The sequence below is a fragment of the Engystomops pustulosus genome, chromosome 8, assembly GCF_040894005.1.
Source record: "Engystomops pustulosus chromosome 8, aEngPut4.maternal, whole genome shotgun sequence".
Classification (NCBI taxonomy): domain Eukaryota; kingdom Metazoa; phylum Chordata; class Amphibia; order Anura; family Leptodactylidae; genus Engystomops; species Engystomops pustulosus.
In genome coordinates, this window is record NC_092418.1 from 103,007,735 (window position 1) to 103,029,711 (window position 21,977).

The 21,977-nt window shown below is 46.8% G+C and overlaps 1 long non-coding RNA gene across 1 annotated transcript; it reads right to left on the bottom strand.

Annotated features, from left to right (window-relative positions):
• Positions 1–249: 249 nt before the first annotated feature.
• On the bottom strand, positions 250–15,248 carry LOC140074880 (uncharacterized). The gene is made up of 3 exons (XR_011849302.1): positions 15,016–15,248; positions 2,068–2,189; positions 250–707 (listed from the first exon to the last, which is right to left on the bottom strand). It is a non-coding gene; the product is annotated as an uncharacterized lncRNA (long non-coding RNA).
• Between the last annotated feature and the right edge of the window lie 6,729 nt (positions 15,249–21,977).

Consider the following 21,977-nt stretch of genomic DNA (forward strand, 5'->3'; position numbering starts at 1 on the left):
CGTGATTGTGTCGCCTACTGAACCAGACTAAGGGACCATTTATAACGCTCAGGAAGCCTCTACAGGTGTTTTGGGTTAATTATTCTGATTTTCTTAGATGATATCTTCTGGGTTTTCCTTGGCTGTAGCCACAATCATCAACATTAACAGAAATAAATACTTGAAAAAGTTCCCTCTGTTTGTAATAACTATAATATATGGGTTTCACTTCTTTAATTGAATTACTGAAACAAAACCTTTTTGCTGATATTCTAATTTATAGGGAATCCCTTGTATAACCATAGGGGATGCTTATCCATATAAACCTGTGACGACCCCTGTGGACGCGGCTGAATGCTGCCCCCTGCAGACATGTGGTGCAGTTGCAGCGGTTATGGTGCAGACTCCACTACCTGCACTGCTGTATATGTTGGACTATATGTGGCCCGGGGTCCCTTAGGTCCATCCCTATCCACCATTTCTTCTGGGGCAGCCTGGTGAGCCGCTCCGACCCTGAACATTGATGATGTGTCCTATAGGCACAGACACTCGACAAAACGTGATGCAACGTGCAGCGAGTTCCGGATATTGGAGGTTACACACAATGTAAAGTCAGTCGAAAAAAGTGCAGCCGCAGGCGAGTCCTTGCTGACCGGGAAAGGATTGTGTGAGGCGTCATCGACTTATTTACTGTATTGTCTGTTGTTATCCGACTGATCAATAATGATCTAAATATAGAAGGAGCAGATCCAGAATTAGAACAGGACACGAGGATTTAAAGGGACCCAACGCTTCTCCTGTGCAGGTGAATGTATTCTATTACTCTCTGTTATCAGCCATTTCATCCCGGGGAGAGGAGACTGTACAGGGGGATACAATCTATTACTCTCTGTTATCAGCCATTACATCCCGGGGAGAGGAGACTGTACAGGGGGATACAATCTATTACTCTCTGTTATCAGCCATTACATCCGGGGGAGAGGAGACTGTACAGGGGGGATACAATCTATTACTCTCTGTTATCAGCCATTACATCCTGGGGAGAGGAGACTGTACAGGGGGATACAATCTATTACTCTCTGTTATCAGCCATTTCATCCCAGGGAGAGGAGACTGTACAGGGGGGGTACAATCTATTACTCTCTGTTATCAGCCATTACATCCCGGGGAGAGGAGACTGTACAGGGGGGATACAATCTATTACTCTCTGTTATCAGCCATTACATCCCGGGGAGAGGAGACTGTACAGGGGGATACAATCTATTACTCTCTGTTATCAGCCATTACATCCCGGGGAGAGGAGACTGTACAGGGGGATACAATCTATTACTCTCTGTTATCAGCCATTACATCCTGGGGAGAGGAGACTGTACAGGGGGATACAATCTATTACTCTCTGTTATCAGCCATTTCATCCTGGGGAGAGGAGACTGTACAGGGGGATACAATCTATTACTCTCTGTTATCAGCCATTACATCCTGGGGAGAGGAGACTGTACAGGGGGATACAATCTATTACTCTCTGTTATCAGCCATTTCATCCTGGGGAGAGGAGACTGTACAGAGGGGATACAATCTATTACTCTCTGTTATCAGCCATTACATCCCGGGGAGAGGATACTGTACAGGGGGGAGGGGGGGGGGGTACAATCTATTACTCCCTGTTATCAGCCATTTCATCCCGGGAATGGGAGACTGTACAGGGGGATACAATCTATTACTCTCTGTTATCAGCCATTACATCCCGGGGAGAGGAGACTGTACAGGGGGGGATACAATCTATTACTCTCTGTTATCAGCCATTACATCCCGGGGAGAGGAGACTGTACAGGGGGATACAATCTATTACTCTCTGTTATCAGCCATTACATCCCGGGGAGTGGAGACTGTACAGGGGGATACAATCTATTACTCTTTGTTATCAGACTAGTATGAAACATGTACACTGCTTTCCCAGGTCGTTACATTATCTGTGCAGGCCTGCGGGATGTTAGTTTAGGATGTTAGGAGTAGTAGTGCTCGTTGAGTTGCAGTCAGTCCCCTGTTACACTCATGACGCCTCATGCTGTGGTGTGATGCCATCCTGACCTCTCCCTGTAGACATCCCACGGGATTCCGGATCAGCTTCTTTCGGATTTGGATTTTGTTACTTTTTTCTTTCTTTGCTTTTGCTGGATCAATGGTCAGAAGTTTCGCTCCCCTCGTCCGTCCTGTGAAAAATGAAATGAAGTTCAGGAGGTCAGAGGGTCCTGGCATTGTCACTGCGGCTCCTGAAAGAGGGACAAACAATGGGGGAATAAGACGAGGCGACCTCTTACCAGCAGCCGGGATGTGAAAGCTCCTAATGCTCTTGTGTTTTTCAGGAGAACACACCTATGCCCCTCCCCCGCACCGCCATGGCGGAGGCCTCCTTTATGTTATATGAGGGCTACATGTTTATGTTATCTTATGGATCCATCTTTCCTTATGGATCCACACTTTCGTCGGGTTTCCCGACTTTTTCCGTTTTGCGCTGAATTCCGCTGGGCTTTTGGCACACGCAATCGAATTTCCGCGCAATCGCAACAGATTTCGGCTTTCACGCAACAGAAATCGGGGGCATGGCCATCGGACAACCCGACAGATTCAGAAAAACGGCTCCTGCAGGAAGTTGTCCGTGTATAACGCCCTGTGCCGCGATTCACTAAGATCGTGCGCCCGATATCCTGCATGTGTCGCTTCCCCGCTCAGGTCCGCTGGAGTTCACCTTCTTCTTCCTGGTGCATGTAAGTGCTTTGTCTTGCGACACAATTTGAATGTTAAATCCCGCGCTCAGTCCGAATAAGTCAAGTCGTCCAATGGCCACGCCGTCCAATTTGTGTCGCATGAAAGCAGCGCCGCAGCAGCAACAAAAAATGATCACAATCCCAGCACAGACACCTGTTAAATACCTGTCCAAGCTGCGCAAATCCTGAAAAAGTCGAACAGTCCGGCAAAAGTGTCCGACCTCATTGTAATCTATAGGAAATAATGTGCAGTCTCCGCCCCAGTAACAATTATGTTCCCATAGAACAGTGATGGCGAACCTTTTAGAGACCGAGTGCCCAAACTACATCAAAGACGCACTTATTTATCACAAAGTGCCAACACAGAAATGTAATGTGTGATTTATACTCCCTCCTCTGTCAAAGCTTTCATTGATAACAGCCCCTGAGGACACCAATAAAGCAGAAAATAGTCCCAGGTAGAGCTGTCACTTTAAAATAGCTCTGTGCACAGCAAGTCCTGGGCTGTCTGGGACTGCAAGAAGATACCTGGAGTCATCTCTGGTGATGGCCTGAGTGCCCACAGAAAGAGCTCCGAGTGCCACCTCCGGCACCCGTGCCATAGGTTCGCCATCACTGCCATAGAATATAAAGATAAGCAGTTAATGATGCTTTCCAGTAAGTGAGGATCGTGTATTTTATTACGTGACCTTCCTGTAGGAATAGTTTTGTCCTGTGACACTGATGGACGATTCACAGCAGCAGAAACTTTGAACAATTTTTATGTCTCCTTATGGGGGTAAAATTTGCCAGTAAGACTGAATTCACACCACAACTCTATACTGGAGCTGGAATTATCCACTGATGTAAACTTCTGACCTTTTAAATTGACCTTCGACCCCACAGGGCCCAACCCAGCTCCATTCATACACACCTTTCTGACGGAGGTCAAGAGGTCCCTCTTTTAGTGTCTTATTAGGAGAAAAGGGATTTATAGCTTCGCTTCACCACAACCATCACACGTCCAAAGTGTTGCACAGAGAAGGAGGAGGACAGAGGAGTCTGGAGGAGGAGGAGGACAGAGGAGTCTGGAGGAGAAGAACAGAGGGGTCTGAAGAAGGAGGAGGACAGAGGAGTCTGGAGGAGGACAGAGGAGTCTGGAGGAGGAGGAGGAGGACAGAGGAGTCTGGGGGAGGAGGAGGAGGACAGAGGAGTCTGGAGGAGGACAGAGGAGTCTGGAGGAGGACAGAGGAGTCTGGAGGAGGACAGAGGAGTCAGGAGGAGGACATAGGAGTCTGGAGGAGGAGGAGGACATAGGAGTCTGGAGGAGGAGGAGGACAGAGGAGTCTGGAGGAGGACAGAGGAGTCTGGAGGAGGAGGACAGAGGAGTCTGGAGGAGGAGGATAGAGGGGTCTGAAGAAGGAGGAGGACAGAGGAGTCTGGAGGAGGACAGAGGAGTCTGGAGGAGGACAGAGGAGTCTGGAGGAGGACAGAGGAGTCAGGAGGAGGACATAGGAGTCTGGAGGAGGAGGAGGACAGAGGAGTCTGGAGGAGGACAGAGGAGTCTGGAGGAGGACAGAGGAGTCTGGAGGAGGAGGATAGAGGGGTCTGAAGAAGGAGGAGGACAGAGGAGTCTGGAGGAGGAGGAGGACAGAGGAGTCTGGAGGAGGCAGAGGACAGAGGACTCTGAAGGAGGAGGAGGACAGAGGGGTCTGGAGGAGGAGGAGGAGGACAGAGGGGTCTGGAGGAGGAGGAGGACAGAGGAGTCTGGAGGAGGAGGATAGAGGGGTCTGAAGGAGGAGGAGGACAGAGGAGTCTGGAGGATGACAGAGGAGTCTGGAGGAGGAGGATAGAGGGGTCTGGAGGAGGAGAAGGACAGAGGAGTCTGGAGGAGGAAGATAGAGGGGTCTGGAGGAGGAGAAAGACAGAGGAGTCTGGAGGAGGAGGAGGACAAAGGAGTCTGGAGGAGGAGGAGCATAGAGAAGTCTGGAGGAGGAGGACAGAGGAGTTTGGAGGAGGAGGAGGATAGAGGAGTCTGGAGGAGGATAGAGGAGTCTGGAGGAGGAGTAGGACAGAGGAGTCTGGAGGAGGACACAGGAGTCTGGAGGAGGAGGATAGAGGAGTCTGGAGGAGGAGAAGGAGGACAGAGGAGTCTGGAGGAGGACAGAGGAGTCTGGAGGAGGACAGAGGAGTCTGGAGGAGGATAGAGGAACAAAGAGTAAGGTGTATGCAGGGGCGGACTGGCCATGTAACCCACCGGGGGAAATCCTAATGTGCCGACTGGTCTGGGGCTCGTGTGGGGCCGGTCTACATGTTCGTATATACTTAAGTATAAGCCAGTTTATAGTCAGCCAGCCCCCCCAGTATACAGCCAGTCAGCCCCCCCAGTATACAGCCAGTCAGCCCCCCCAGTATACAGCCAGTCAGCCCCCCAGTATACAGCCAGCCACTCGGTATACAGCCAGCCAGCCCCCCAGTATACAGCCAGCCACTCGGTATACAGCCAGCCAGCCCCCCAGTATACAGCCAGCCACCCACTATACAGCAAGCCAGCCCGTCCCAGTATACAGCCAGCCTGCCCCAGTATACAGCCAGCCTGCCCCTGTATACAGCCAGCCCGCCCCAGTATACAGCCAGCCTCCCCCAGTATACAGCCAGCCCCCCCCCCCCCCCCCCATGAGGATGAGGAGGACAGAGGAGTCTGGAGGAGGAGAACAGAGGGGTCTTCAGGAGAAGGACATAGGATTCGGGAGGAGGAGAACAGAGGGGTCTGGAGGAGGAGTACAGAGCAGTCTGGAGGAGGAGGACAGATGGGTCTGGAGGAGGAGGACAGAGGAGTCGGGAGGAGGAGGACAGAGGAGTCTGGAGGAGGAGGACAGAGGGGTCCGCAGGAGGAGGACAGAGGGGTCTGGAGGAGGAGGAGGACAGAGGAGTCTGGAGGAGGAGGAGGATAGAGGGGTCTGGAGGAGGAGGACAGAGGAGTCTGAAGAATAAGAGATCTGGAGGAAGTGGAAAGAAGACAGAAGGGTTTAGAGAACACAATGGGGCAGATTTATTTACCCGGTCCCGTCGTGATCCTGCGGTGCGTTGTTCGACATAGATTCGGGTCTGCCACGATTCACTAAGCCCGTGCACCCAAGTTCCTACATGCGTCGCTTCTGCCCCGAGGTCCGCCGGAGTTCACCTTCTTCTTCTCGTTGCATGTGAGTGCTTGATCTTGTGACACAATTCTTTTTTAAAATCCGCGGCCCCTGATTTCTGTCGCGTGCAAGCTGGCGGTGATGCTCCACAATCCGATCAGGTGCGCTAAAAACTCGGGGCAATTCAGCGCACATTGGAAATATTCGCAAAAACCCGGCGGAATCGCAGTCCCACGGACCCTTAGTAAATAAGCCCCAATGACGTCATGATGGAACAAAGAGTAAGTTGTATGCAGGGGCGGACTGGCCATGTAACCCACTGGGGGAAATCCCAACGTGCCGACTGGTCTGGGGCTCTCGTGGGGCCGGTCTACATGTTTGTATATACTTAAGTATAAGCCAGTTTATAGTCAGCCAGCCCCCACCCAGAGTATACAGCCAGCCAGCCCCCCAGTATAGTCATCCCCCCCAGTATACAGCCAGCCAGCCCCCCAGTATACAGCCAGCCAGCCCAGTATACAGCCAGCCAATCCACCCAGTATACAGCCAGCCACCCCCCCAGTATACAGCCAACCACCCCCCCAGTATACAGCCAGCCAGCCTCCTCCAGTATATAGCCAGCCAGCCCCCCAGTATATAGCCAGCCAGCTCCCCCAGTATACAGCCAGCCAGCCCCCCCTCAGTATACAGCCAGCCCGCCCCAGTATACAGCGAGCCCCCCCAGTATACAACCAACCAGCCCCCAGTATGCAGCCAGCCCCCCCGGTATACAGCCAGCCAGACCCCTAGTATACAGCCAGCCAGCCCCCTCCCCCCAGTATACAGCCAGGCAGTCCCCTTCCCAGCACAAAAATATTATAAAATATGTACTCACCTTTCGATGCCAACATAACGTCGGTCCGCAACTTGATCCATTCCCGCCAGCAGTGACAGGTCTGTGCGTGTTAGTTGCACAAAGATTATGAAACAGACTTATCATTGCCAGTGGGACTGGATCAAGTTGCGGACAGGGGACTGGCTGGCTATATACAGGGGCTGACTGTCTATATACAGGGGACTACCTGGCTATATACAGGGCAGACGGCTAGCTATATACAAGGGCTGACTGGCTATATACAGGGGGGGGGGCTGGCTAGCTAAATACAGGGGGGCTGGTTAGCTATATACAGGGGCTGACTGGCTATATACTGGGGCTGACTGGCTACAAACAGGCACTGTCTGGCTATATACTGGGGCTGGCTATATACAGGGGCTGACTGGCTCTATACAGGGGACTGGCTGGGTATATAATTGGGGCTGGCTATATACAGGGGGGCTAGCTAGAAAAAGGTGACTGGCTGGCTACATACAGGAAGGCTGGCTATATAAAGGGGGCTGGTTATCTATATACAGGGGCTGACTGGCTTTATACAGGGGCTGGCTATATAAAAGGGATCTGCCTATATACAGGGGACTGGATGGCTATATACATGGGGAGAATAGCTATATACAGGGACTGGGTGGGTATATATAGGAGACTAGGTGGCTATATACAGGAAACTGGCTAGCTATACACAGGGGCTGAGTGGCTATATACAGTGGACTGCCCGGCTATATACTGGGGGACTGCTTGGCTATATACTGGGAGGGGTCTGGCGAGCTATATACAGGGGCTGACTGGCTTTATACAGTGGCTGGCTATGTAAAGGGGGTCTACCTATATAGAGGGGACCGGCTGGCTAAATACATGGGGAGACTGGCTATATACAGGGGACTGAATGGCTATATACAGGGGGACTGCCTGGCTATATAAAGGGGGCTGGCTAGCTATATACAGGGGCTGACTGGCTTTATACAGGGGCTGGCTATATAAAGGGGGTCTACCTATATACAGGGGACCGACTGGCTATATACATGGGGAGACTGGCTATATACCGGGGACAGGGTGGCTACATACAGGGGACTGGGTGGCTATATACAGGGGACTGGGTGGCTGTATACAGGGGGCTGGCTATATACCAGGGGGCTGCCTATATACAAGGTACTGGCTGGCTTTATACACGGGGGCTGGCATTGTTATATAGCATACAAGAAGTAGAAATACTATTATAGTAGTTATATTCTTGGACATAGGGGGCAGTACTATAGTAGTTATATTCTTGTACATAGGGGGCAGTATTATAGTAGTTATATTCTTGTACATAGGGGGCAGTATTATAGTAGTTATATTCTTGTACATAGGGGGCAGTATTATAGTAGTTATATTCTTGTACATAGGGGGCAGTATTATAGTAGTTATATTCTTGTACATAGGAGGCAGTATTATAGTAGTTATATTGTTGTACATAGGGGGCAGTATTATAGAAGTTATAATCTTGTACATAGGGAGCAGTATTATAGTAGTTATATTCTTGTACATAGGAGGCAGTATTATAGTAGTTATATTCTTGTACATAGGGGGCAGTATTATAGAAGTTATATTCTTGTACATAGGGGGCAGTATTATAGTAGTTATATTCTTGTACATAGGGGCAGTATTATAGTAGTTATATTCTTGTACATAGGGGGCAGTATTATAGTAGTTATATTCTTGTACATAGGGGGCAGTATTATAGTAGTTATATTCTTGTACATAGGGAGCAGTATTATAGTAGTTATATTCCTGTACATAGGGGGCAGTATTATAGTAGTTATATTCTTGCACATAGGGGCAGTTTTATAGTAGTTATATTCTTGTACATAGGGGGCAGTATTATAGTAGTTATATTCTTGTACATAGGGGACAGTATTATAGTAGTTATATTCTTGTACATAGGGGGCAGTATTATAGTAGTTATATTCTTGTACATAGGGGACAGTATTATAGTAGTAATATTCTTGTACATAGGGGAAGTATTATAGTAGTTATATTCCTGTACATAGGGGGAAGTATTATAGTACTTATATTCTTTTATATAGGGAGCAGTATTATAGTAGTTATATTCTTGTACATATGGGGCAGTATTATAGTAGTTATATTCTTGTACATAGGGGCAGTATTATCGTAGTTATATTCCTGTACATAGGGGCAGTATTATAGTAGTTATATTCTTGTACATAGGGGCAGTATTATAGTAGTTATATTCTTTTACATAGGGAGCAGTATGATAGTAGTTATATTCTTGTACATAGGGGGAAGTATTATAGTAGTTATATTCCTGTACATAGGGGCAGTATTATAGTAGTTATATTCTTGTACATGGGGGAAGTATTATAGTAGTTATATTCTTGTACATGGGGGCAGTATTATAGTAGTTTATAATGTTGCACATAGGGGGCAGTATTATAGTAGTTATATTCTTGTACATAGGGGGCAGTATTATAGTAGTTATATTCTTGTACATAGTGGGCAGTATTATAGTAGTTATATTCTTGTACATGGGGGCAGTATTATAGTAGTTATATTCTTGTACATGGGGGCAGTATTATAGTAGTTATATTATTGCACATAGGGGACAGTATTATAGTAGTTATATTCTTGTACATAGGAGGCAGTATTATAGTAGTTATATTCTTGTACATAGGGGGCAGTATTTAGTAGTTATATTCTTATACATAGGGGGCAGTATTATAGTAGTTATATTCTTGTACATAGGGGGCAGTATTATAGTAGTTATATTCTTGTACATAGGGGGCAGTATTATAGTAGTTATATTCTTGTACATAGGGGCAGTATTATAGTAGTTATGTTCTTATACATAGGGGGCAGTATTATAGTAGTTATATTCTTGTACATAGGGGCAGTATTATAGTAGTTCTAGTCTTGTACATAGAGGGCAGTATTATAATAGTTATATTCTTGTACATAGGGGGCAGTATTATAGTAATTATATTCTTGTACATAGGGGGCAGTATTATAGTAGTTATATTCCTGTACATAGGGGGCAGTATTATAGTAATTATATTCTTGTACATAGGGGGCAGTATTATAGTAGTTATATTCTTGTACATATGGGGCAGTATTACAGTAGTTATATTCTTGTACATAGGGGGCAGTATTATAGTAGTTATATTCTTGTACATAGGAGGCAGTATTATAGTAGTTATATTCTTGTACATAGGAGCAGTATTATAGTACAATTCCCCGGGTTACATACAAGATAGGGTCTGGAGGTTTGTTCTTAAGTTGAATTTGTATGTAAGTCGAAACTGTATATTTTATAATGGAAGTTCTAGACAATTTTTTTTCTTTTGCCCCAGTGACAATTGGAGTTTCAAAAATTTTGGTGTAATTGGACCAATAATTGTAAATAAAGCTTCATTACAGGCATCTTACAGCTGATCATTGCAGTCTGGGACTATAGTAAAGCATCCAGAGAGCTTCACCAGAGGTCACAGTGGGCAGAGGGGTCCGTCTGTAACTATGGGTTGTCTGTAAGTCGGGTGTCCTTAAGTAGGGGACCGCCTGTAGTTATATTCCTGTACATAGTGGGCAGTATTATAGTAGTTATATTCTTGTACATAGGGGGCAGTATTATAGTAGTTATATTTTTGTACATAGGGGGCAGTATTATAGTAGTTATATTCCTGTACATAGTGGGCAGGATTATAGTAGTTATATTCTTGTACATAGGGAGCAGTATTATAGTAGTTATATTCTTGTACATAGGGGGCAGTATTATAGTAGTTATATTCTTGTACATAGGGGGCAGTATTATAGTAGTTATATTCTTGTACATAGGGGGCAGTATTATAGTAGTTATATTCTTGTACATAGGGGGCAGTATTATAGTAGTTATATTCTTGTACATAGGGAGCAGTATTATAGTAGTTATATTCTTGTACATAGGGGGCAGTATTATAGTAGTTATATTCTTGTACATAGGGGGCAGTATTATAGTAGTTATATTCTTGTACATAGGGGGCAGTATTATAGTAGTTATATTCTTGTACATAGGGGACAGTATTATAGTAGTTATATTCTTGTACATAGAGGGCAGTATTATAGTAGTTATATTCTTGTACATAGGGGGCAGTATTATAGTAGTTATATTCTTGTACATAGGGGGCAGTATTATAGTAGTTATATTCTTGTACATAGGGGGCAGTATTATAGTAGTTATATTCTTGTACATAGGGGGCAGTATTATAGTAGTTATATTCTTGTACATAGGGAGCAGTATTATAGTAGTTATATTCTTGTACATAGGGGGCAGTATTATAGTAGTTATATTCTTGTACATAGGGGGCAGTATTATAGTAGTTATATTCTTGTACATAGGGGACAGTATTATAGTAGTTATATTCTTGTACATAGAGGGCAGTATTATAGTAGTTATATTCTTGTACATAGGGGGCAGTATTATAGTAGTTATATTCTTGTACATAGGGGGCATTATTATAATAGTTATATTCTTGTACATAGGGGGCAGTATTATAATAGTTATATTCTTGTACATAGGGGGCAGTATTATAGTAGTTATATTCTTGTACATAGGGGACAGTATTATAGTAGTTATATTCTTGTACATAGAGGGCAGTATTATAGTAGTTATATTCTTGTACATAGGGGGCAGTATTATAGTAGTTATATTCTTGTACACAGGGGGCAGTATTATAGTAGTTATATTCTTGTACATAGGGGGCAGTATTATAATAGTTATATTCTTGTACATAGGAGGCACTATTATAGTAGTTATATTCTTGTTTATCGGAGTAGGTATTTCAGTAGTTTTTTTGTATATATAAGTCATTATTAAGTTGTGCTCTTTTAAAAAGAAGCGTTATTCCTGTATAAGGGAGGCAGAATGAGTCTCTTCCTCTGCGCTGTACATGTTGATTAAAGGAAACCTACCACCACGGATCTACCTATTAAGGTAGATCTGGTGACAGGTTCCTCTAATCTATAGTACTATAGCCCTTTATAGGGCTAATCCTTTGGTTGCATAAATCTTTATTTTTAATGCCCCTAATATGCAAATTTTCTATAGAGGCTACTGGGGTGTGGAGTAGCTTGAGCTGAGGCTACACGGTCCGGCTACTCCACGCCCCAGTAGCCTCTTGCGTTCCGCCTACCATGTGCAGAACCCGTCTTCACGGAAAAGTGCATGGAGCTCCTCGTATTGGCACGCTAAAGCTGTATTGGTAGGGGGAACACAAGAAGCTACTGGGGTGTGGAGTAGACACACCGGGGCAGATGTACTTACCAGGTCCATTCGCGATCCAGCGGCGCGTTCCCTGCGGTGGATTCGGGTCCGGCCGGGATTCATTAAGGCAGTTCCTTCGACGTCCACCAGGTGGCGCTGCTGCGCTGAACAGCTTCGGAACGCACTCAAGTTCACCGGCCTATTCCTAGTGAAGTTAAGTGCAAGGTTTGCGACACTTTTTTTGTTTTAAATGCGGCGGTTTTTCCGAATCCGTCGGGTTTTCGTTCGGCCACGCCCCCCCATTTCCGTTGCGTGCATGCCAGCACCGAGGCGCCAAAATCCCGGGGCAATTCATGGGAAATCGGCGCAAAACGAAAAAATATTCGGTTAACACGTCGGGAAAACGCGAATCGGGCCCTTAGTAAATGACCTCCACCGTGTAGCCTCACCTCTGGCTACTCCACGCCCCAGTCGCCTTTTTCAGTAAATTTGCATATTAGGGGTATTAAAAATAATTTGGGCAATTTAAGGATTAGCCATAAAAAGGGCTATACTACTATAGATTAGAGGAGCCTGCCACCGGATCTACCTTGGTAGTAGGTTTCCTATAAGACCATCTATCAGCAGTTTGTGTGGAGTTTGGTAACTCCACCCACATCACATTGTTACAACTCTTTGGGGGTCATTTACTAAGGGCCCGATTCGCGTTTTCCCGAAGTGTTACCCGAATATTTCCTATTTGCGCCGATTTCCCCTGAATTGCCCCGGGACTTTGGCGCACGTGATCGGATTGTGGCGCATCGGCGCTGGCATGCACGCGACGGAAATGGGGGGGGGGGGGCGTGGCCGAAAGAAAACCCGTCGGATTCGGAAAAACCGGCGCATTAAAAAAAAAAAATCTGTCGCGGAGCTTGCACTTACCTTCACTCAGCCCGGCTCGGTGAACTCCAGTGCGTTCCGATGCTTTTCAGCGCAGCAGCGCCACCTGGTGGACAACGGAGGAACTACCTTAGTGAATCCCGGCCGGACCCGAATCCAGCGCAGAGAACGCGCCGCTGGATCGCGAATGGACCAGGTAAGTAAATCTGCCCCTTTGTTTTGATCTTGTCCACAGAATGGGGCCACTTTTAGAGTTTTTTCCAGGGCCACTTTAAATTCCCAGTCTGCCCTTGGAGGTATGGCTAGCATTAGTATCATGCACAATGTAACACAATGGGGTACATTTACTTACCCGTCCCGTTGACGACGCCGTCCCGTTTTTGGAGCACACGATCGGATTGTGATGCATCGGCGCCGGCTTGCATGCGACACAAATTGGGGGGGGGCCTGACCATCGGACAACCCGACTGATTCAGACAAACCGCGGAACTTAAAAATGAAATTGTGTCGCAAGATCAGCACTTACATACACCGGGAAGAAGAAGGTGAACTGCGGCGGACCTGATCAGGGAAGTGACACATGAAGGAAATTGGATGCACGATCTTAGTGTATTGCGGCAGACCCGAATCCTCGTCGGACAACGCACAGCGGGGATCGCGACAGGACAGGTAAGTAAATCTGCCCCAACATGTCTGTTGGGTTTTCTTTAGTGACCCACCAGACAGCTGGACTCTACTCTGTCATGTTGGCCGATCCCTTGGTCCATGGAGCAGATTTTATCAACTGTTGTCCTGTACTTTTACACCATCGGAGAAGACACCCAGAGGTCTGGTCATCTCTATCACTTCTATATCCTAAGTCTAGAGCAGAACATTAACCTGGAGAGTCTGGGAACGGCTGAATACCCCTGGCTTGAAACCCAAAGGCTCGATCCAGACGTTGTGATCTATATTCCCTTTAAATGGAACCTACGATTTGTCCTGGATTTATCCAGTTGCATTGGTTGTCTCTGGATCTTTTTGCTTTGTTTTCCATTTAATGGTTTATGATTTTGCTGTGGCCGATTTTCTCCTTCTTGTACTCTGCACCCAGTTCTGGACCTCAGGCTTCGCTATTCATTGCAGTGAAGGTTTGGTGATTCTTCTTTGTTCTCTGGGATGTCTTGTCCATGACGGGGGCTGGGGTGGAGGTATTGGAGGAGAATGGGGCTGTTTTAACTCTGCTCAGTGACCATTTCGCAGCTTTCGGCATCACTGCCCTCACTCAGGGTGGCTGCGGGGATCAGCATACAGGATGTGTATACCACGTCTCACAATGTCAAATTAAGAGGTAACTCCATTCTCCGCGGCGCAGTGACGGGGGACGATTCTGTTCTCCCATTATCAGGCTTTTCCACGTTTTCCCTGGCAAGCCAAGTCCTCTGTTATTTTGCTTACAGAAGCCATTGTTCTCCCCAAAGCGTCCATTGTGGACCCCATTCATCTCGGCGACGTGTGTGTCCCCGGCTAAGCCTCGGCGAAACGTGACGCCAATTCAGGCCCCTTTTTTAGGTTCATCACACAGTTGGAAGCTCCAGGAGATTTTTGTCGCTCTTAAGTCCTGACAAACGGTCGCGCTCTCTCTTTTTTTTTATTGTTTTGTTATAAACCGATTTGGGTCGACCACTCCAGACTCTCAAATGGGAACAATCGGGGAACATTAGTTTCAAGAGGGCTGAGGCGGGAAGCCATACATACAGTCACTTTCTTACAGATAAAGACGGGTGAGATCTCAGAGATTACCATCATATGCTTTTGAAAGGAGAGAATAATCTGACTCCAATGGACAAAAAATCTCTCCCGGCCTGGGATTGCCTTGGCATAAGGAAAAGCTGTCATTGTAGTAACATGTAGAGAACCCGCTATTGTTACCAATATGGCTGCAACACTGTTTACTGTAAACTCCTCCAGCAAAGTGAGGACAAGGGACAACTAAAAAGCTATCAAAACACAACTAATCTCTATAAACAGCGGAATCACTTGATTCACATGACATTACTGATCCTGAGTTACATCCTGTAGATCTTTTATTTTATATAAAAGTGAAAAACATAACAATAAGAAACATAAATCAAGCCATAACTTCTGGCAAAACAACAACAAAAACAGTGTAAAGAATGGTCAGCTCACCTGGACCCTTGTGGACTTGTGATCAAGACGTGGAAACAGCGAGCACGGATAATCCTCGGCTCCGAGCACAGTAATGCATACAAATACTTTCAATCCAGCTTCCGACAGGATCCACGTGGAATAAAATCAATGCTTTATTGATGACGGCTAAAAACAGCTCATATTGCAGTATAGCATACAAAAATATCTGTTGCACAGGGTAGCGTGGAGGCCACAATCGCCTACGCGTTTCGGAAAATGTTTTCCTTGGCTACTCACACACTGATTACAAGGAGTATATATCCCAGTCTGCCGCGGGTCATGTGATCTGACTCTCAGTGACGTAGGACATTACACATACAAAAATATCATAACACAGGTGAGTGATTAAAACATAAAGCAAGCATCTGGTACTATCTGTATGACAGGATCAATACTGATATATCAGTATTATATCTGGCAAAACAATTACAAAAGAACAACTATAAACTAAGATAAACTTACAAAACCTCCTGGCTCAGGCACACACTCACCACAGACTGGGAGGTAGTAAACATTACCCATTTAACTCCACATTAAGGCACTTTAGTAAAGATACATAATCCTACCCGTAACATTAACCCCATAAACCATTAATAACTAACCATAACTAAGAAATGATGACACGAGGCTTCCTGTTGGGCAGAAAAGGTCACAGCTATTTATTGCTGATAAACACAATTATTATTATTTTAATATTCTCAAAATCAACCGCAATCTCCGTCCGTCTCTTTGTAAACCATAGCTGCCGAAGTGGTTTGTTCATCCGGACTCCCGAATCAGCACTTCGACTTCCGGGCAAAATCCACATCAATTCTTATTTTCCGTCAGCTGTGACTTGAGATGATCACTGAATAACAGAAAAATCAAAACACAAAAACCAAGTAACAGTAGGGAGGAGGGAGGGACAGCTTGAAGATGGCGCGGGCAAGAGGAAGTGCAGGCCCAGTGCCCGCCCTATAAAGGCTCAGCTATGGGAGGGACTGAGCAGCAGCAGCAGCAGGGAGGAGAAAGGAAGCAAATACCACCCCTATTTAAAGTGCAAACATCCTATGTAATAAATTGCAACACTAGGACACCCCAGTCAGTGGGCGCCCTCCTTATACAGTTGGGGGCACCCTTCACACTCAGCATGAAAACAAAAAACAAAACCTTCACCCAGTCCCACCACCTAATTATTATTATTTATTATTTTTTCCATAACTAAACAATACACAGCAAAATACACATAAACAGAAATAACAATGAATATAACTAAATCCCACGCCCATTACCCTCCCACCCAGGCACTGGTCTAAAGTCCAAAGTTTATTGTCCAAATCCCATCCACCCCACTCCCAACCTAACACCAACACCCCAAAAACAAACAACCGATATAAACATGAACTATAACTACATATGACAAAAAATAAATACACACTGTACACAAGATACACACAAATTAAAATTCCCCCATAAAAGCTGGAAGAACAGACTGTAGACCCGAGTCCAGAGGGGTTCTGGCAAGATGCATACACTGCAGCTGGAGCAGGTAAGTTTTAATCAGGTTCACCCTTTCCCTGAGGGTCAAAGACCAACCCTTCCACTGGTCCACCCTCTGAGCGGCGATCTTAAAGAGAACCCGTCATGCAAAATAACCCCCCTAAACTAAATATATCTTCATAAACTGCCATTAGAGAGCATTGCCCTAAAGCAATGAGGTCCTAAAGCTGTATGCAAATGACCTGTGAAATGTCCAATGAAGCATTAGCATATTCAAGCTGTCCACGTTAATCATGAGTGGGAGGCACAGCCACACCCCCAGTGCTTGACTGACAGCCTGTATAATGATGTGAGGGTGTATAATGATGTGCTTCCTGGTGCTGGCGCCCCCTGCATCCTTTGTGTGTATAGGAGAGATACAGCAGCTCCAGGCAGCCATGTTATAGCAGAACATGTTAGGTACTTGTGTAGCTGATGTCTGTGTCTCTGTGTATTAGGAGGATGCAGCATGTCAGCAGATGCAGCACACACACTAGCCATGCTTTACTATACATTACACACAGACATGAGCAGGGGGAGGGGAGGAGAGGGGAGGGGGAACAGGGGTGACATCACTGCCTCTGACCATGTGACCAGCCTCATTTACATGATAAAGAATAGATGATTTTACAATGATTAATGTATGAAATAACTAGATAAAGGCTGGGATGGGATCCTTGTGAACTGCTCCAACAGGTAGAGGTGACAAGACAAGTGACACAGACCTGATGACAGGTGTCCTTTAAGCCTGCCGTCCCAGTTTTGCATGGGGTAATCCCCCTGGCCAAATTCGATGCCGAGAACTTTGGCAGAGTCTTGGGGCCCTGGAAGAGTGTCCGGGAGATCAAAGCCTGGATCCCCCTCTCCCAGCCAGAGACTCTCACACTTATCCCGGTTGATCTTGGACCCAGAAGCCTCTGAGGAGCGGTCAACCTTCGACATCAGCCATTTCACCTCCCCGGAGAAAACAAAAACGATGACATCATCGGCATACGCTACCACACTAAGAGTGGCTTCCGGTGCCGCCTGGTCCATCCCGACTCCCACCAACGGCCCACGATCAACCCTCCTAAGGAATGGGTCAATCGCGAACACGTATAAAAGTGGGCTCAGAGGACAACCCTGGCGAACACCAGACCCGACCTCAAAAGAAAGGCCAATCCAACCGTTCACAAGCGGGAAACTCTCTGCCTCTGCGTACAAAACTTTCAGCCAATTGACAAACTCCCCCGGCAGGCCATACCTCAGAAGGACAGACCAGAGGTACTCGTGGTTAACCCTATCAAACGCTTTTGCCTGATCCAAGGACAGCAAGTACCCCTTCCAGTTACCAGCCCTGCCCTGCTCCACTGCCTCCCGGACACAAAGCACAGCACTAAATGTACTGCGGCCTGGAACAGAGCAGTGCTGGGTCCCCGAAAGGAGCCGGGTTGCAAACTGCACCAGCTGATTAAACAGCACCTTTGCCAAAACCTTTCTGTCCGCATTGAGAAGCGCTATGGGACGCCAGTTCTCAACACGAGATCGGTCCTTACCCTTTGACAGGATGATCAGGGCAGACCTCCTCATTGACAGAGCGCCCGAGGAAAGACACTCATTGAATACCTCAGTCAAGAGGGGAACCAAGGATCTAGATCTTTTCAGGGATCCCGTACTGTCAACCAGTCCTGTGACAACTTTACCATTCACTGACATCTTGCAGTTTCTGTAAGGGTTGGGCGAGCAGTATTTCCCGTAATCCCTCTCAAAAACCAAAGATGCGTGTCTATCGTACTGACACCTCTTCAGCAAGGATTTCACTCTGGAGATGTCCTCACGACTACCTCCAGTCGAGACGAGATGCTCGAGTTTCCTCCTCAGGCCCTGATACAGGCGGTACCTGTCCAGGCTCCTGAGGCTCGAGAGCTGGCGGAAGAATCTCGCCACCCTTTTCTTGAGCATCTCCCACCACTCTGACTTACTGCTACAAAGGCCCAGCAATGGTACCTGGCTCTGAAGAAAGTCCTCAAAGGATTGTCTGATCTCCGCTTCTTCCAGGAGAGACGAATTGAGCTTCCAGTAGCCTCTTCCCATCCGGGGGGTCTCTGTAACATTCAGAGAAAACAAAATTAAACAGTGGTCGGAGAACTCCACCTCAACAACAGACACTGCTGAAGAAATGGCTTCCTCCTTTAAATAAAACCTGTCTATTCTAGACCTGCAGCTACCCCTATAATAGATGAACCCCGCGTGGCCTGGGGTGTGCCGGATGTGGACATCCACCAGGCGAGCCTCACTAGCTATGCTATTAAGAGCGACGCTATCATAAGTCAGCTTGTCTCTGGAACCTCCCCTATCCTGGGACCTCGTGACAGCATTGAAGTCCCCTCCAAAGACCACCTGCCGACTTGTAAAAAGGTAGGGCTTGATCCTCATAAAGAGACACTTCCTGTCCCACTTGGACTGGGGACCATAGATGTTAATTAGGCGCAGTTCTTGTCCCTTCATGAGGACATCCAGGATCAGGCACCTCCCCATTTCTAACTCAATAACTCGTGGCATTCTACCGTTGCGGTAAAAAGGACCGCCACTCCGCTATACGGCTCGGCCGCAAGAGACCAATAGGAAGGCCCGTGTCTCCATTCCCTCTTAGCTTTAAACACGGCCGCCAAATCTGGCAGCCTGGTCTCCTGCAAAAATAAAATGTCGGCTTCAACGCGGCCGAGAAATCAAAGGCCGCAAATCTAGCCGCATCAGACTTAATGCTGGCGACATTAATGGACGCCAGCGTCAACGGAGTGGGTGCCGCCATCATGAGTGATTGAGTTAGACGGCTTTTTTCTTACTACCTCCCTTCCCTCTACTTCCCTCTCCTCTGAGGATGATCCCTTTTCTCTTTTCCCTTCATAATTCGGGCAACTTCTCTTCAAAGAAATTGATGTGTCTATATCATTATTGGCCCCCCAAAGACCCAGCCGGACCACCCTCTCCTTCCTCCTTGTCTCCCAACTCTGAGTCAATCTTCCACTCTGAGGACCCAGCATCCCCAGAGGATAGAGAAGGAGGATGCCTTGAATCCTGTCTTGTGACCTGTTGAGGTTGATTTCTTGGGTGCCCACAGAGACGGCTCTAAATGCCCCCTCTGGCACCAGTGCCATAGGTTCGCCACCACTGTCATAGAGGGTGAGGAACCGGTTGGAAAGCTCAACCAGAGGGGAGGAAGTTTTCCCTTCCTTAGGTACCTTAGATAGGACGCGTTTTTTCTTTTTCTGCTTGCGCTTATTTTCTAGCCAAATCCTGTTATCCTCATCCATACTCTCATAATGGGAGGACGTGGAGGACATGGCACCTTTCTCGCGCTCCATCCTCCTGACCTCCTCATCCAACTCATCATCCCTCAGGGCCTCAGTAGCAAGACCAGCCTCTGAGGAAGGACCAAGGGTCACCCCAGCAACCTGAGGCTTCCCCAGTTCTCTCCCTTTTTGTCTGGCTTCAAGCTGCCTCAACTGAGAAGGTGACTTATTCTTACTTTTCTTCACAGGCCCCTCAGCTCCTCCACCTCTGCTGGTACCTTCCCCAGCAGAAGCAACCTCATGGCTCTCCTCCACTGGGGTCACAACCGCATTGGCAAAGGAGCGAGGACAGCGGCTGAAAGGGTGACCGAGCTCACCACACAGGTTACACCTAATGTCCTTACAGGATGCAGCGAGATGACCTAGCCCACCACTCAAAGCGCACTTCTGCACTTGGCAGCTGGCGCTAAAGTGTGTGGGGTCACCGCACCTGTGACAGACCTTCGGCTGCCCTTGGTAGAAAATCAGGATTCTGTCTCGCCCACGAAAGGCTGAAGAGGGAATGTGGGCGACTGTGCCGCCTGAACACTTCAACTTCATCATGAAGGTCCAGGCCCCAGACCAAATGCCAAATTCATTGCGGTTTTTCTGAGGTACCTGTACAACCTCACCATAACGACTGAGCCGGGATGTATCAGGGCAAAGATGTCACTAGCCCTGAAGTTCATCTTCAGGAGGAGCTCCACCACCCTTGACCTGGGTGGGCATGCGTCACTGCCCCTCCAGCGAAGACGAACCACATTCCTACGGGAAGCTCCGGGCCCAGTTGTGGGCTCCCTACCTCCACCTGATTTCTGAATCACCTCCATAATGCACTGCCCATAACGCTGACATATGGACTTATGACAGACTACGTTGACCTGTAATGTATGAGGGTTTTCACATGTACAACTACTCTGGTTTGGTATCTCAGCCTTACTGCTTACTGCATTGATTTATACTTCTACTATGGGATTTTGTATAATACAATAACTTTTTCTCGCTTTGATATTGTCTATTTACTACAAGTGTTCAGATAACATATACCCTTTAATGGAGGAGGTGTTTAATCGGCCAACCTTACACGGTTGTTCTGACTAGCTGTACATATTTTGTGTACTCTGTACACTTTTAATTGGTTTTATTATGTCCACCATCCTTTGTCGGGTGAGATTTTTGTATTTGTTTGGCTGAAATAAAGAATTACTTCTCCTGTAGTGATCCTGAGTGACATGCTGCACTAGTTGCTGTATATACTATGACTGGTGATCTTGTCCTCATGGGGTGCAGTGAGTGGGCACTGGCCGCCTCCTGTACATAATGACATTGGATTCCGGTTTTTAGCGTCCGCTGCAATTCTTCCAGTAAAATGCTAGGAATGTTCTGTGATCATCTTCTCCTTACAAGGATCTAAAGTAAGAAGAGGCAGAACTAGCACTCACCAGCTCCATACACAACCCACGGCATCTCTTATCATGACCCCATGTGACCCCGGCAGGTAACACTGCAGAGACCCCCCTCTACACCTCCTGTCCCATATCCAGGGCATAAGACTAAAGCTGCTCCTTATCTCTGTGCCTGCGCTTCTTCTATCCTGTAAGAAGGTCATATAAGGTTTTACACAAGGGTCAATCCACAAGATAAAGGGCCACCAGCACACCCCTGCCCCTGAACATAGTATATTGGCAATGTGTCCTCACACTGCTGTGATCCTAGGTCTGTGCATTGAGCTTATTCATAGCCCCTACTCTTAGTTGTTAAGAAAAAGCTATAACTTCTACTACATCAGTCACTTATAGCAGAAGAAAGAGCTATTCAGCAATGAAATTCAAACAGCACAGAACACAGCAGTGTGAGGACACACCCCCAGAGCACCTGGAGAATTTACAATCCTGGAATATATATTTATATTCCACATTCATGCTGCTAACAATGTAAAGGTCTAATTACACACGTCTCCAGGAACAATACATAGCACTGGCTGCAGTCTGTATGATCACACCTGATGATAGGTTCCCTTTAAGACTAGAAACAATTTAATCTTCATGTCTGTATATTAATATCTGTGCACTGTACCTCCGGTCCATGATATTTCCCGTCTGATGAGTCAGA